Source organism: Struthio camelus, chromosome 9 (genome assembly GCF_040807025.1).
Source record: "Struthio camelus isolate bStrCam1 chromosome 9, bStrCam1.hap1, whole genome shotgun sequence".
Classification (NCBI taxonomy): domain Eukaryota; kingdom Metazoa; phylum Chordata; class Aves; order Struthioniformes; family Struthionidae; genus Struthio; species Struthio camelus.
Window position 1 is genome coordinate 2,879,058 of NC_090950.1, and position 16,971 is coordinate 2,896,028.

Consider the following 16,971-nt stretch of genomic DNA (forward strand, 5'->3'; position numbering starts at 1 on the left):
TTTCCTGGGAAAGAAAGGTCCAATTTTGTTCTTATTTATAATTGCGGACTCCAAATGCTTTGCTTTGGCTTATCAGTTCTTTAATTGCAAGTAATTCTTACTGGAAGAGCTTGTTTCTTGAGCACTCTCCAAACTGATTAGGCCAAGAAACATAAGCACTGTGGGATTAACTTCAATGTAATTAGATCATATGACAAAGTGTGTAACCAGAGGAGTTTGAGACAGTTGTACACCAAGCAGCACTAGTATTTAGCGGCTACCATTTGCTTTCTGAACTTTATTGTAAACCTAGAAAACTGAGAGATCCACGAAGCTATTTCCTGAGGAACATTACAGTGCATTTTCCTAAACGAGATGCATACTCTGATATAAAGAATTCTGAAAATCTCTATCTTTTGCTTCATATATTTCAAGATGCAGGACAGGACCCTACAGCTTGCCATTGGTGACATTAGCGGCAAAGCATGCACTACAAATTAACCCCATCCCCTGTAGCTGTAAAATTAATGCCAGCTCCATCTCAGTGCAAAACCATACTGTATTTATGATCAGTCCCATTATGTCTATCTACAGCGTTTTCCTCCATTCCTCCCAGTCAAATGCTATCCAGGCTCAGTGATTTACTGACATACTAAGAGCATAATTCAGCAAATCAGACACAGGTGCATGCTGCAAGTATGAGCTACACAGAGGGGACACAGTCCAATTAAAATATTCATCATACAATTGGGAACATAAATAATGGAGCTATTTTTATTACGGTTAGAAAGTTAAGAAAATCAGAGAGTCTATGATTCTAGAAAGACAGCATTCAAGGCATCCTGAAACTATTTCAAGAATTTAGGAAAGCATGAAATGCTTTTTTTTAAGAAGGAAAAAAAAAAAAAATCAAATATAGTGACTAGAACTATGCAGACAAGCTGCATTTGAAGAAAGGGAAGAGAACCAACTTGAGAAGTAATTCCTCCTATTTACTGCAAAAATTGGGCACAGATCAGGGCAAAGTGATAACTGCTTTCTTATTCCAGAATGAGGTTTAACCCACCTTATTTTCATAGGGCACAGAAAGACAGCCAAGAGATTCCCTTCAATTCTGTTGCTATTAACCACTTCTATTCCCTACTGGCTCATTAGTATCCAGAAACTTAAATCAAAACCCAATAGCATATAATCACAGATACAGGAGGAAGGGGAGAGACTGGATATATGTAATAAATCAATAGAACAGAGGAATCCCAGAGAGAAGTGCTCTCAAATCAGATCCTAAACAGAAAAGGTGCAAGTGTTAAAAAAAATTAAACCTTCAGTTTGTCCATTTTTATGCTCAAATCTTAATGGCAAGTGACAAGCAAAAGCGCACCCACGAATATATACACACGCATAGAGCTTGAATCAAGATAAAACTTTGAATTCACATAAACAGAAAATAAGATTCCAAAACAACTTGCCTAGATTATTTTCACATGCATACACATCTAAATAAGAATCTGCATCAGATTTAAATGCAGGAGGAGTGTGTGAAAGAGCTCACAAACACCAGACACTTGCAGTTAGATCTGAACATGAAGATGGGGAAACTTATAGGCATCAATTTATTGAAATATTCTATCAAACCTAGTAAGTGCAATTTATTCCAAAAAATGATTAGGACAAAAGAATAACGGGGTGGGGAAAAAATAAAATAAAATCAAAATTCACCTTTGGAACAGTGAAATTGCTTTTGGAATAGCTAAACTTCTCTTGCTGATAAATGCTCTCAATGATTAGAGGTTCAAAGAAACACTGTTTCAGAACTTGCAACATCAGAGAATTTTCAATGGGATAATCCCTGAGGTAATATAATCTTTACAGAGAAACTGGTTTAAAAAAATGGATGCGTGTACAGTAGCACGTTGTTCTATACGAAGCCACATAAAAGGCTACCCTGTTGAAGCTTTCAAGTGTAAAAACCTAGATCTGCAAAAACATCACAAACAAAAACAAATGACCCCCACCCAAAAAAGACATTTTTAGGCTTCAATGGAGGCAGCACGCTACAAAACTTAGTGATGTGATTATATAAACTGCTAATGTTTTAATGCCTGCACTGCCATAAAAAGTTAGATACTACCAGGTGATGTTAATTACATGAACTCAAACAACATTATACAAGAGCAGCATGAGAATCAATTTCAAGTTTTATTGCTTCAAAAAGTTACACTCCAGTTAAGAGACTGGCATATAAAAATAATCCAAGTAGTTTTGTAACACAGCTCATAACTCATAAAAAACAAAAAGTCTGGCTGGCTTAGTACCCTGTCTCTAACAGGGGCCAATGGAAGATGCCCGGGGAAGAAACAAAAACCAAGACAAGTATACAGTGACACTTCACTATATACTCCTCCTTGCTTCCAGTGACTGTGGATCAGGAACTTGCTAAATTAAAAGGTGGCGTCTTTGAACAGCACTCGCAGAAGAGAAATCTAGTGAATTTGCACAAATATTTTCTGAAACCATGGAAACTCCTACACATACACTTGAAAAATGTCAGTATTTCACTGCTGTAAGGTACTTGACGACAGCCACTCATTTTTATAAATCAGAGTAACGTCAATTAAAACATTTCCCCTATAACAAATCTTTTCCTTGTACTAACAAACAAAGAAGGTCTAGTTGGAGAGGTGAAGGTTGGGGGGTGGCCTTGGCTGCAGTGACCGTGAGATGGTGGAGTTGAGGATCCTACGAGGAGGGAGCAGGGCAATGAGTAGGATTGCAAGGCTGGACTTGAGGAGAGCTAACGTTGGCCTCTTGAGGGACCTCAAGAGGGGACTCTCATGGGGTAGGGCCCTAGAAGGAAGAGGGGTCCAAGAAAGCCGGTTACTATTCAAGCATCACCTCCTCCAGGCTCAAGATGGGTGCATCCCTCTGAGGAAGAAGTCCAGCAAAGCGGGCAGGAGACCTGCGTGGCTGAGCAAGGAACTCCTGGCCAAACTCCAACAGAAGAAGGAAGCGTACCGAATGTGGCAAAGGGGACAGGCCACTTGGGAGGAATACAGGGACGTTGTCAGAGTGTGCAGGGATGCGACGAGGAAGGCTAAGGCCCATTTGGAATGAAATTTGGCAAGGGAGGACAAGGACAACAAGAAGGGCTTCTTCAAATACATCATAGCAAAAGGAAGCCTAGGGAAAATGTGGGCCCACTGGTGAATGGGGCGGGTGCCCTGATAACAAAGGATATAGAGAAGGCAGAGTTATTGAATGCCGCCTTTGCCTCAGTCTTCACTGCTAAGGCCAGTGCTGAGGAATTCCAGACTCTGGGGACAAGAGAGGAAGGCTGCAGAAAGGCAGACTCTCCCTTGGTGGAGGAGGATCAGGTTAGAGAAGTTACTTGACACCCACAAATCCATGGGCCCCGACGGGATGCACCCACGAGTGCTGGGAGAGCTGGCGGATGTTATCGCTAGGCCACTCTCCATCATCTTGGAAAAGTCATGGCAATCAGGAGAGGTGCCTGAGGACTGGAAGAAAGCCAATGTCACCGCAGTCTTCCAAAAGGGCCAGAAGGAGGAGCCAGGAAACTCCAGGCCTGTCAGCCTCATCTCACCCCCCCCCCCCCCCCCCCGGAAAGGTGATGGAACAGCTCCTCCTGGAGGTCCTCACTAAGCATGTGGAGGACGAGAAGGTGATCAGGAGTAGTCAGCATGGATTCACCAAAGGGAAATCATGCTTGACCAATCAGATAGCCTTCTAGGATGGGATGACTGGCTGGGTAGGTGAGGGCAGAGCAGTGGATGTTGTCTACCTGGACTTGAGCAAGGCTTTGGACACTGTCTCCCATCACATCCTCATAGGTAAACTCAGGAAGTGCGGGTTGGACGAGTGGACGGTGAGGTGGGTTGAGAACTGGCTGGATGGCAGAGCTCAGAGGGTTGTGGTCAGTGGCACAGAGTCTAGTTGGAGGCCTGTAGCTAGCGGTGTCCCCCAGGGGTCAGTCCTGGCTCCAGTCTTGTTCAACGTATTCATCACTGACCTGGAGGAAGGCACAGAGTGCACCCTCAGCAAGTTTGCTGATGATCCTAAACTGGGGGGAGTGGCTGACACACCAGAAGACTGTGCTGCCATTCCGAGGGACCTGGACAGGCTGGAGAGCTGGGCGGAGAGGAACCTCATGAAGTTCAACAAAGGCAAGGGCAGGCTCCTGCACCTCGGGAGGAGTAATCCCAGGCAGCAGGACAGGCTGGGGGTTGACCTGCTGGAAAGCAGCTCTGCAGAGAAGGACCTGGGAGTGCTGGTGGACAACAAGTGAAGCATGAGGCAGCAATGTGCCCCTGTGGCCAAGAAGGCCAATGGTCTCCTGGGGTGCCTTAGGCAGAGTGTTGCCAGCAGGTGGAGGGAGGTGATCCTGCCCCTCTCCTCAGCCCTGGCGAGGCCTCACCTGGAGTCCTGTGTCCAGTTCGGGGCTCCCCAGCCCAAGAGAGACATGGCCCTACTGCAGAGAGTCCAGCGGAGGGCTCCAAAGAGGATGAGGGGACTGGAGCCTCTCTCCTCGGAAGAAAGGCTGCGAGAGCTGGGCCTGTGTAGCCTGGAGAAGAGAAGGCTGAGAGGTGATCTGATCAACGTGTACAAGTATGTGAAGGGGGGGTGTCGAGAGAATGAGGCCAGTCTCTTCTCTGTGGTGCCCAGCGACAGGACAAGAGGCAATGGGCACAAACTGAACCACAGGCAGTTCCACCTAAACCTGAGAAAAAAACGTGTTTCCTGTGAGGGTGACAGAGCATTGGAACAGGTTGCCCAGAGAGGCAGTGGAGTCTCCTTCCCTGGAGAAGGGTTCAAAACCTGTCCGGATGCGACCCTGGGAAAGATGCTCTGGAGGACCCTGCTTGAGCAGGGAGGTTGGACTAGATGATCTCCAGAGGTCCCTTCCAACCTCAACCATTCTGTGATTCTGTGTGATTTTCCAGCAACAGACTACAGGCAAAATTCAATTTGCAATGCAAAACTAAGAACCTGTGACCACAACAGATGAGCAAGTTCTAATCATTCTAGAATCCATCCTCCGTAGTATAGTTTTGCTTTTTGCTTGTGGACCATCCATCCATCCCTAAGTGTTGTTGTTTTTTTTTTTTTTTAATTCCTTCCCACTCCTTAAAAATCCTACATTCCTGAAGTGCCTTGTCTAAATCATTTATCTCCATCGGGCCAGCACAACATGTAAAGTAGTGCAGTTTGACCTGCCACTAATTAAAAAAAAAAAAAAAAATCAACTTTCCTGTTCTTCAGACAGGTAGCCAGGCAGGAAGGTGTGTTTTGCCTGTTAGTCACTTGAACTAGGTATTTTTGATCCAGGCTGTCATCACTCCACTCACTACACTCACGAGCTTTCTTGGCTCTGTGATTCTTCCTCTTGAAAGAAGGGGAATTTCCCCATACTCACAGATATTGCTAGAGCAACCCCGCAATAGAGTGTGTGTAAATGGCTCCAATAGACTTCTACAGGAAATATATTTTTGCTAGTATAATGAATATGTTTCTCAATTGCACATGTGTTGGTCAGGCTAGAATTCTCTAGGGGATTGCAATGGGAAAACACTGTTGCACAGGCCGCCAGCCTCCAAAAACAAACCTGGACTGTTTAAAACAGCAAGCGAGGATACCATTACAAACACATTCTGCAGATTAAATTGAGTGTCACTCTGCAAATTCTGATTAAGAGGACAATAATCAGCCTCAGTGAAGAGTCAAGTAGCTTCCGTTCTTCTCGTTTAGTATTAGCTGTGAACTATTCCTACTCAATTAGATATTTTTTCCTTGTATCTACATACTTTTTAATACACAATGAAATTGCGCCAGCCTCACTACTTAGATTTCCAGACTGAGTACATGATAACATTAACTCTCTCGGAAACAGACATTAAAAATGGTTAAGGAGTTTGCAGGAAGCACTTCAGGCTCCATTACCATGATAGTTTAAATCTAATTAATGCAGCATTCCTTTGGTTCCATTTCACCTTTTTCCCCCTCAGACATGCATACTTACACCCCCCTTTGCAACCTTACTTACCTAAACCTTCATCAGCCCAAGTGCAGGGAGTCGAGGTGGCAAAAAGCCAACGCATAAAAAAAGTGGGTGATACTTCTCTGTCAGTTTAACCCGCTGAATTAGTGAGAATGCTAAAGAGTACTCAATAGGGAGAGCAGGACTGCAGCAGCAGCAGCTTAAAGCAAGCTTATACTGAAATAGCACTGCTTCCTTATTTAGGTAGTCTAAGTTTCTTCAAACCATGCAGACGCGCCTTCTAAAAATGGTATCAAGTTAAGCAAGTTGCAGTCAAGACATGATCTAAACCTACAATCGCAAACGTTTCTTAAAACATGTACATCTCAGAATAAAGCATCAGAAAAAAAAATGTAATCAACCTAAGTGAAGCAGGTTGCTGGGAACAGGAGGCAGAATCAAGTTTTCCAAGTATTTCAGATTTCAAGAAGAATGCTTAGTAAACTGCAATGCTATATTAAATGATATTGACTGATACCATTTGAAAAAAAATGTAGTTCTGCAAGGCATCAGGTTCCTCCTAAGGTGCTGGAAACTTCCCCCACCTTGCATTTTAAGTAGGGCAAATACAATGGAGCACTCAGAACATCCTGGAATAGATCCAAATTAGTATGTAATGATTTATGTCATATATAAAATGATGAAACAAGAAAACAGATGGCTCTAGAAGAAATAAATGGACGAAGCATTACAAAGAACTAGGGAACGTGGGAAGTTCTTCAATAATCATTTTCTAGGCAAGGCAGTAAAACTTAAAAAGATGGAAATACTTAAGAAAGAGGAAAACCTAAAAAGGAGTACCCAGAAAAATTGTTAAGCAACACAAACTGCAGAGGGGGAAAAGGTTTGCAGAATATTTCTGTTGATTTAAGCGGTATATTAAGTCTCCTTAAATAAGTCCATATGCAGAGAACGCACAATACTGAAGGATTTAATTCCTCATTACTTGAACTTGACTAATCTAAAGCAACTCACATGAAAACAGGACAGCCAATGCTTTGCTCTCATTTCAAGGCAAAAACCCCACACTTTTACCCAGGCAGCTCCCTAAATCTCATTATTGACTTCCATATATTTGTACCTCCATCCTTGGGCACGAACTTGAAAGCATAAATTAAAGTTGAACACAAACAAAAAAGACGTTTTTAAGCACAGAGAGTCAGTCATTCAGCTGCACTATTTAACATAACAAAACATTCTGAAGCAGCTCAGACAAGAAGGGGAGAGGCTAGTTTTTCTTCTAAAAGGCAAAAGATGCTGGGCTGCCCTTGTGTTCATGACAAAACTGGATCATATCACCCTAGCAGCCTAACAAAGCACTACTTTTCAATCGCCCCTGTGTAAATGCAGTCTAGCTTCAACTCTTTTATTTTAAGTAAAAGAAAATAGAAAAAACCCATCTCTATCAATACGGCAAAAATAAGATGTTTGTTCTTAAGAAGCACATCTATCCTGCAACATACACCAGTAGTAATACATTTTTATTCTTAAGAATATTTCGGAGGAAATCCTAGGTAATAGAGTTCAAATTATTACAACATAATTTGGGAACATTCTGCCTAAAATATGAGAAACTTGAAATGAATGTGAAATGGGAAAGTTAGATGAGATTGCTATTAGAGTAGGGCTAGTATTCATACTGCAGGAAGTAGTATTTCAGAAAAAAAAAGGAATTTGGTAACAACAGCATGTATACAACTGAGCTCTCCCAGCAGTCTATCCAGCCCTCTTGGAGCTTACTGTCTGTGCTACAGAAATGGTCGAAATCAGTGTCAGTTATGTTAATACACTAGTCTAATTTGTAGCAGTTACTTCACAAACAGCTGAGAAAACTCTGTAGTGGGATATCAGACCAACACAACCGCCACAAAGTAAGCCATTCTTGCTCTTAAGTCACAGCCATTGAAATAATTCACACCCATTCCAATGAAACCTCTCTCCTAGCCTTTACAAGGTTGTTAAGGGTTTAGATAACACCTTACAGAGGTTCTGTGCGAAGGAACTTAGAGATGGGCAGGGTGAACATCACACGAGAATGACATAAATTGGAAAAAGTTACAGTTATACAAATTATTAGCTTTATATCATTATTCTATTTATTCTCTAAACATTCTAAATATTCTATTAGCTTTGCATGCTCCAGAGAATGACACCCCAACTCTCGAGTAGCTCATTTGGGCTAGCCCTCTGCTCAAACCAGAGGCCTTTTATTCCAGGATAAAACTTCCACATGAAAAAGAGTAAGAACCTCAGTCTTCAACATCCCTTCGCCATCATACGTTTCCGAGGTCTGTACAGGCTCTCAAACACAAAGAGGTGGAAGGCCAGCACAGGAACATTTTGTTGAAGAAAGTGATCACATACTTTTCTCCCCTCTCCTCCTTTTCCTCTCATCGAAAATACACAAAAGCCTGAAATGCTGACTTTAAATCCTAAACTTTGCCAGTGACTTCTAAAAGTTTCTTTACAACAGGTTCTGCAAATACACAATGTTACAGTAAGCTAAGCACAAGAAAATACTGCTGAAGGATTAAAATCAGCTCTTAACTGCAAAAACTTTCTTTGTGGGGTAGAGAGAACACTTTCCCAGTACAAATTTTCTTAATTTGAATGTATTCAATTAGTTCAGTTCAACAATAAGGTTGCACAAGGCTGAAAACACTGCTGGGAGTTAAACAAAACAAGGAAATCAAATATACACTGCCCATGAACCAGTCTTTTTAACTTCAAAGAACAGTATCAGATGCATGGAAAACAGACTAGAAATAGAATCACTGCTTGATCCATCAGCAAGACATACTGAAACATGCAAACTTTTGGTGGAATTGGCCTAAAATTAGATTGCTAATGTAACACACAGTGATTTGGTGAGGCTCCAAAGTTAGATTCACTCTCATTTACACAGAAAACCTCTCCAAACAGAGACTGATGCCTCATTTTGAATAGCTTAGGTACTCTGTAAACTCACCTAGCTCTGTCCAAGTAGTCACTGAGAGCACACAGACTGTGTCCAACTATTAAATAATAAAATTAGAAAATTATAAAAGGACTTTGCTATGTGTACATAAGGAGGTAATTTTTCCATGAGCTGGATATGGAATACGATATGCAAAGCACTCAATTTAAGGAAATACTCAACATAACTTCAAGACAATGACTGCATCCTTGAAAGTCAATTAGTACTCTCTAGGAGGGAATCCAAACTTCTTAGCATCTAGCAAACAGGAGAAAAACTCCTAGTTAGGAGCTCTCATTAAATTCGCATGACTCTTCACTGAAGGATTGGCACAAGGCACCTTGTTGATGCTGTTTAATACAATTTGAAAGCTTACCACAACTAGCAAACAGGATTTTTCTCATTGAAAGGCATTTGTGAAAGCCATTTGTGAAAGCCACAGAGCAGACCTCGTCCCTCATGCAACAAGCTTCCCCAAAGAGGAATACAGACAGCACTTGCTAAAGTGAAAGCCTATTAAGCTTGACAGTATTTATCTAAATCCACGCTAAAAAGATGACATTAATTGTTCCTAGGTCCCAACTGCTTACTGTTGTTCAGAGACAAATAAAACAGCAGCAATTCCATTTCAACAGCCTACCTTGCTGTTCTTCCTTTTTGCACTTACAGGAAAAAAAAAAAACATACACAGATATATTCTATTTATGAGGAAAAAATCTAAAAACAGCTGAGGAAATCCTTAGAAGACAACACTCTCTACTAAGGGGGAAAAAAGAAATCTCTCTCTTGCCTCAGAGCAGAATACAAGAAAACTCTGCTCCTGAGAACACCTTCTAAGTGAAATTTGCCAGTCTATCTCATATATAAATATGTGTGTGTACATATATATTATATGTACACACATATATGTATAATATACACACACACACAGACATAATATAACTCCCAAAACCAGCAGTCACTTTGCTATTAGCAGTCAGAACAGTGTATGCAAGCCACCTGAATGGCTGACTCCAAAGGAAAGATATGAAAGAGATCCAAGGTGCTGAGATATTTGAAGGCAAGAGGAAAAAAGAGTGTCATGGGCTAATACAACAACTAGCAGGCAAGAATAAATTGGATGGACAGGAAATAGGTATGGTGTAGACACATGGCTGGAAGCAACAGGAAGGGAACTAGGGAAGCCACCACCACTAAATTTTCTCCGAAGCTTCCATAAAAAAAAGTGACTGCAAATACTGTCATCAGCTGGCAGAAGAAAACTGCTCCCTACTTTTCTGCCTCCAGATTACAAGATCAATTCAAGCCTCAAGTTTCTTGTTGCCCTATATATCAGAGAAGGGTGGCACACAAGACATAAGCTAAGGAGCTCTCCTCAGGAGGAGGTCTGCTTACAAAGCACTACGCTGAGATATGACTACTTTCTAGCTTGAGCTGCCTAACTCTGAAAACCTTATGCCCTCAAAAGGTCAGCCCCTGAAGTTCTTTTTCCAGAATCTGTTAATGAAAAACAGTAAAGATGTTCCTGTTTAATTTGCTCATTAAAGGTCACTTTATATATTTAAATTATACACAAATTTGTTCTTAGCATACAAAGTACAGTTAGGTATATTTATGAAATAAAAAAATAACTTCTCAGCAACAGCAAATGTCTCTGAGATACACTTATTGTAGCACAAATGAAGCTCCATGTGTTCAAATCGCTCCTTTTCAATTGAAATACAACTAAACATTGAGAAGAGAAAACAAAGGAAAGGTTCTACCCACATGAACTGCAATTGTCCAGTAGTAAACATTGAAATAAAATAACTTCAGATGAAAGGCTTACTAGTAAACAAAGCTTTTGAACTGAATCGCAGTAATCATTCCAATCAAAAAAAGTATAAGCAAGATAGGTCAGAAATTACTCATGAATAGTGTGTATTTGCAAAGTTTTGGTGTCACCTACCCATACAAGCTGTGCCACTTCAATTTTTCCCAGTGTAGGAATCCACACACGAGTGGATTCAGTCATCTCGGTAAGAAAGACAATAAGGTACAACAGTATAAGCCACTTTCAGAATACTGTCCCCATTGGTGGTCACATGGATAACCAGTTCAGTAATAAGTACCCCAAAGAAGTAAAAAACCAAAACACCCTCAATGCATCAGACCTCTTCCTCATGGCCTCAAAATTCATGCTTCTAACTGTGACCCAGAGGATTGCTAATGTGATAATACATTCATGTATGTTAAGTAACATTCACATATGTTAAGACCCTTCAGAAGACTTTCAATCACAGTGTCATGAATAGTTTAAAACAAGACTAACTTGCACACAAATTATTACAGGTCTATTTGCTACTTCTATGGCAAACTCTTTACTTACAAAGAAAACTAAGCTCCGTGGTGAGGCCATAAACTAACTTCTTATAGGCCACAACAGTTTTCAGAGGGTAACAGTTTGTAGCTTATCGGCCTGCTCAACTCCGCACTTTGTGCTTCTGCCATTATGCGTTCTGAGCAGCTGCATCTTTTCAAGTCTACTCACTGGAATTGCTGTTCTTACATTATTGCTCTTATCTCTTCCAAGCAGCATAGTGAAATCAATATACTGGTGAATTTAATTGTGGCTATTCACTACCCAGTAACTGGCAGACAAGTTCTAAAGCATCACATTAGTTTCATGCTGTTGCTTCTGCTCAGATTTCCAAAGCAGTCAGTGCAAACACACGAGTTATCCGCATGAAAGAAGGACAAAAGCAGAGATGGGAGAGAAATAACACATCTGAAGCCTCTACCATCTCACCCTTTGTGCTACCACAAGCAATTTTCAAAGCGCGTTAGCATTCATTCTTACGTGGGATCTGCTGGTGCCGTCATCATGTGGGGGGAGGGGGGGTTAATTCATCAAGCACAACTGATTAAATGCACTTCATCCTTCATTTACTCCCTACTTTCCCAATTGAGCTCTGATACACAATTTTAATACTATACACTCAGTTACTAAGAAAGGGCCCTTCCACTGCAAGACACCAAGTAACTTGGAGATATTTCACTCTGGACAGTTTTAGTTTTGAATTAGTTGTCAAGAAATCCTGTTTTTACTACAGCTTAGAATAACTATCAACCAAAATGCATTTGGAATGTCTCATTAATTCAGCTTTTCCAGAAGCAAAGCAAAACATAATTCTAATTAGTAGAAGAGAAGGAAGGGGGGAAGAAGGGGAACACACAGGGCTTCCTAAAAAGCTTGATATTATAAAGCACCCACATATCAGCGAGTACAGTATAGCTGTCTCCACAGTTCTCATTCTCAGGAAAACGCTACCCAGCAGTTTTTCACTGCTGTAAACAAGGTTCTTACCTCTTGTATTTCCCACTACCTAGCTGTTGTCTACTGGTGGATTTAGTTCACAGCATTGTGAGACGTTCTTGCTGGCTACTTCTGCAAGTAAAGAGAAGGCTTTTCTCATGTATGTAGGGAGTTCTTTGCCTCCGTTTCCTCCCTCCTGTTCCCATTCTGCCCAAGAACCAGCAGAAGAAAGCAGGCATGTGTTCTGAGAAGACAAACAACTAATGATAATAAATAAGATTTCATCAAACGGATCACAGGTATAAGACTACCACTGAGAGGAATGCAGTTTTGGGAACTAAAGAGCAGTGGATTTCTTCCCCCTCAGACTAGGCTTCAGTCTCAGCAGTCAAGTTTTTTCCAAGTGCCTGACCCATCAATGTTACAAGAGCCACAAACATTTATCACTAGACAGACCTTGGCCTCCAAGGAACTGACAACTTTTTCCTCCAAGGGCAGAGTTCAGACAAAAAAAATGCATGACGAAGCTAAGCCTTTTGGTACCCATGCTGTCATTCCTAAACGGTCAGCAGGCAAAACCAAATTATTTTTGCTAGGAAAGACTCAGACTGAACTCTCAGCATTTTTAAATTCCAACACACAAGCTGGTGTCATAAATTAGGCCTCAGAAATCAACCACCCATTTCAGTAATATTGAGTAAATCAGTACTCATAAGAACTTAAGAACGCCTCCCTCATCTAATCAGCCCTCCTAATAGAAGTCACACAGAATACATTATTTGAAAGGAATCCTAACTCAAGTTAAAAGTTGCCTCCACTGGCAACATTCCCGACGTTACTCCACAGACTATTTCAAACTTTTAAAAACATATTCCTCTGTTGGTTTGTAAACATCACAAATATGGCAGTGGGTCTACATGACTATACCCATCTCTGAAGAAACATCTATCCACACGTTATTTGAACTTTGTAAATTAAGAGTGAGGTAATAGAAAGGAAAAAGGCAAAGGAACTCTAAATCCAGCTTGTTCTCATAAACCTCAAAATAATATTGACATTAACCATGGTACATGGTAAATCAGACAGACAAGCATCCAAGCTCTCTGAAAGGTTCCAAAATGAAAACAGATTGCTCAACTCTATGATGCAAGTAACTTGTCACAACCTGCTGCAGCTTGTAAGATACCAGATGTTACTGCACGCATCTTTTAAAAGCCCTTTTATTTTTCAAAAGCAGACTTAAGTGTGAAATTTGCCTACAACACTAAAAGAAAAAAAAAAATCTGTCTAATAAGCAGCAGTCATTTATTATCAGTACACTACAGGATTTTCCTGGGAGATATAATGAAATAATTATCCTAAAAATAGCGTATCCAACTAAGTGAATTATGTCAGACTATTTTTAGGCCATCATCAGCAACTCAGTTTTGTTACAGTGCACGACACTTGTCAAGATTAAGAGGTTTTAGAAGCTTACTTTCCTCTAGCAGCACATAGCTACAGCGATTTTTGATTTTAAGTTCCTTTTGAATGATAAACTGGACCATTAGCAGGTGACATCTTGCACTTCTGCAAAAGTATGTGGACCAAAACAATACAATATTTGGGGGTTTTTGCATATAAAGTGCAAGAAAACTACTGTTCTTCAGACGAGCACTTAAAAGCTAGGAAATAAAGATTTAAGAACTTCTACACATCAGAGGTTGATTCTGAACTAGAGGTCATGGGTCACATAGGCACTTGCTACTTCAAGACCTTAGGGTACTCAAACTACCTCTGCTTCAGCAGACTCCTCTTTCACAGAGCAGCAACTACAAGATGACCTCCTTGGTGTATATCCTAAATAGGTAATCACGTACAAACAGAATAACTTGCTGATCTCACATGGAAATGTAATCTTAGGTGCTAATCATTTATAAGCACAGTACCAGCTAACCAATGGCGCTCTAGGTTCCAATACAGTGAAAGATGTGTGATTAGGCTTTTAACAAGGCTCTGAAGCATTGCAAAAAAACACAAGAAAGATACTTTCAGCTTTCAGTAATTTGACCATCTAGCATTCCACAGCACATTGATTTTCAGGTCTCTTTCGCAAAAGTGACAACAAACCAGGCAATAGACAAAGGATGCAGAGGATTTCCAGTCACTATAAGAGTAGTGCAAGCATCATAAAACATTTACTACATGAATTCCTGGTGCTAACTCCCCAAAATAGCAACATTATAAGATTAAGATGCCACTCAATCACTGTTGTAATAACTATTAAGTGTTGACTCTCAGTCCAAAATTCAAAAACCTACATTTGGCCTACAATTTCTCATTGTACAATGCTCTCATAGACCATGTCTCATGCTAAAGTGTTCTTGATTCCTGATACCCTGACCTCTGCTGGGAAGACAGCACAGCTAGGCACAAACAGTCAAAGAGGTTCCTGCAGAGCATTGATGATAATTTCTTGACCCAGGTGGTGGAGACGCCAATGAGGAGAGGTGCAATGCTAGACCTTGTACTAACAAACAAAGAAGGTCTAGTTGGAGAGGTGAAGCTTGGGGGCAGCCTTGGCTGCAGTGACCGTGAGATGGTGGAGTTGAGGATCCTACGAGGAGGGAGCAGGGCAATGAGTAGGATTGCAAGGCTGGACTTGAGGAGAGCTAACTTTGGCCTCTTGAGGGACCTACTTAGGGGAATGCCACAGGGTAGGGCCCTAGAAGGAAGAGGGGTCCAAGAAAGCTGGTTAATATTCATGTATCACAATCCATGGAACAAATGCATCAGATATAAATTACAGTTTCTACTGCTTACTGTCAAATCCAGGCATGGCATTTTATTACTATTGCTTCATAAAACTAGTATAGACTCAATATCTTTGTCTGAAAATACTTTAAGAACGAAATAGCCGTGCTAGATCACACCACCCCCTATCTTCAGCAGTCGCACAATACGCTATCTGCGCAAGCCTGCCAAAAAACATAGCTATCTAGAAGAAACAACAGCAGTTTGATAGAAAAAAAAAAATCTCTACTGTAACAGATTTTGCATTAGTTTGGCATTCCACTATCGTGGCAACTCATTTTTGTAACCTGCACACTGGTTTCAAACAAAATTATAAAACACAAAAAAGTCACAGAAGTGCTAATTAATTTAACTCTATAATTAAGCAAGAGCAAATATAAAAAAAATCAACAGAAGACTGCTTTCAATGTAATTACTCAGAAGAAACCAGGTGAAAAAACACTAAGATTGCAGACTTGATGCAAACACTGTATGACTTTGACTGTTTAAGAAAAAACATCCTCAAATATCCTCACAACTTAAGTACCTTGCTGCTGCTATGAAGAATTGGACGCTATCTCATTAATGTTGTGATAGAACTACCTGCAACACCAGGCAAACTGCTTAAGCCAAATTTTCCACAGATGGCTATTAATTCTATGTTCCTCATATTCCGACTCTACAACTTGAGGTCTTCTGTAAGTCTGATTCGCAGAATTGCCAGGAACTCACAGCTGAAACTAAAGTCTAAGAGAGATTTATCTTTAACACATTAAGTGCTAAAAAATGCTAGGTACTTTTAAAAGATCAGCTCAAATCCTCCACAGTTCAAATCAGACACCTAGTATTAGTGGATATTTTTGACCTTGTTCTCTAAATCTTAACTCATTACCTGAAAAACATGTGCCTTTATCTCAAAGAATATTGGGAAAGGCAGACAGATGAAGCATTCTAGTATTAGGTAAGCACTACATTCTGATTTCAGATGAAAGTTTGAAAAGCCACTAACTAAAGTACAGCCAGCCTCTCTACTGAGTAAAAACCTCACTAATTTAACACCATAGTATAATCCCATGGTGTTATCACGCGTATACAGTTGGCCACTTTTTGTAAGAGTAATGATACTTCCTACCTGGAATGCCCCATTTTGTGAGCTCACTAATACTTTAACCTATGCATGCATCTAGGTTGAGGTTAATCTCCTGTATTTTAGGAGTAAACTGATGAAATATAAAACCCATCCTACAGCCACTTACATCCACATATGTCAGCAGCAACTTTCTTTAACTTTATGCAAGGCCCATACTACTGACAAAAAGATGCCTGTCCTTGTCCATATAAGCTGACTTTAAAAGGCTATGGACCACAGTGCTGAGAGAGTTCACAGACATTCCTCAAAAGGTCCTCTAGCATCCTTCTCCAGCGAACAATGCTTCTCCTCTTCCTCCTCCCCCACTCCCTCTTGTCCTTATTTTCTCCTAAACACTGCTGGCTCCTGTTCTCGTTTCTGAAATTTTCTCAACCAAGCACCCTTGACAAACTTAATCTCTCCTTCTACCTTTATCCTATTTATTTCTGAATTCTGCCTGGTGGGAATGGAATCTGACATAACCAAATATTGGAAAAAATTGTGGTTTTCACAAGACTTATAGTTTGGGTGACTGGGAACATATTCCATGGGAACGGCAAGAGATATTTCTGACATAAAGACCATCTGTCTGCCATATATTGTCCTTCTTTTAGGCCATGAGACTGCTACAGCTTTCAAAACAAAAAACAAAACAAAAAAAAACCACACACAATCTCATGCAGTAAGGCAAGCCAATTTTCCAATTTTCTCTAGTCTTCTTTTCAGTAAAGTTTGAGAGATTTCAAAAAAATTCATTCTAAGGTAGACACATGGTTAGAATCAGG

At 40.6% G+C, this 16,971-nt stretch overlaps 1 protein-coding gene across 2 annotated transcripts in view; it reads right to left on the bottom strand.

Moving 5' to 3' along the window:
- The window catches only part of RYK (receptor like tyrosine kinase), a 63,966-nt gene that overhangs the window by 43,647 nt on the left and 3,348 nt on the right, over positions 1-16,971 (bottom strand). The window lies entirely within an intron of this gene.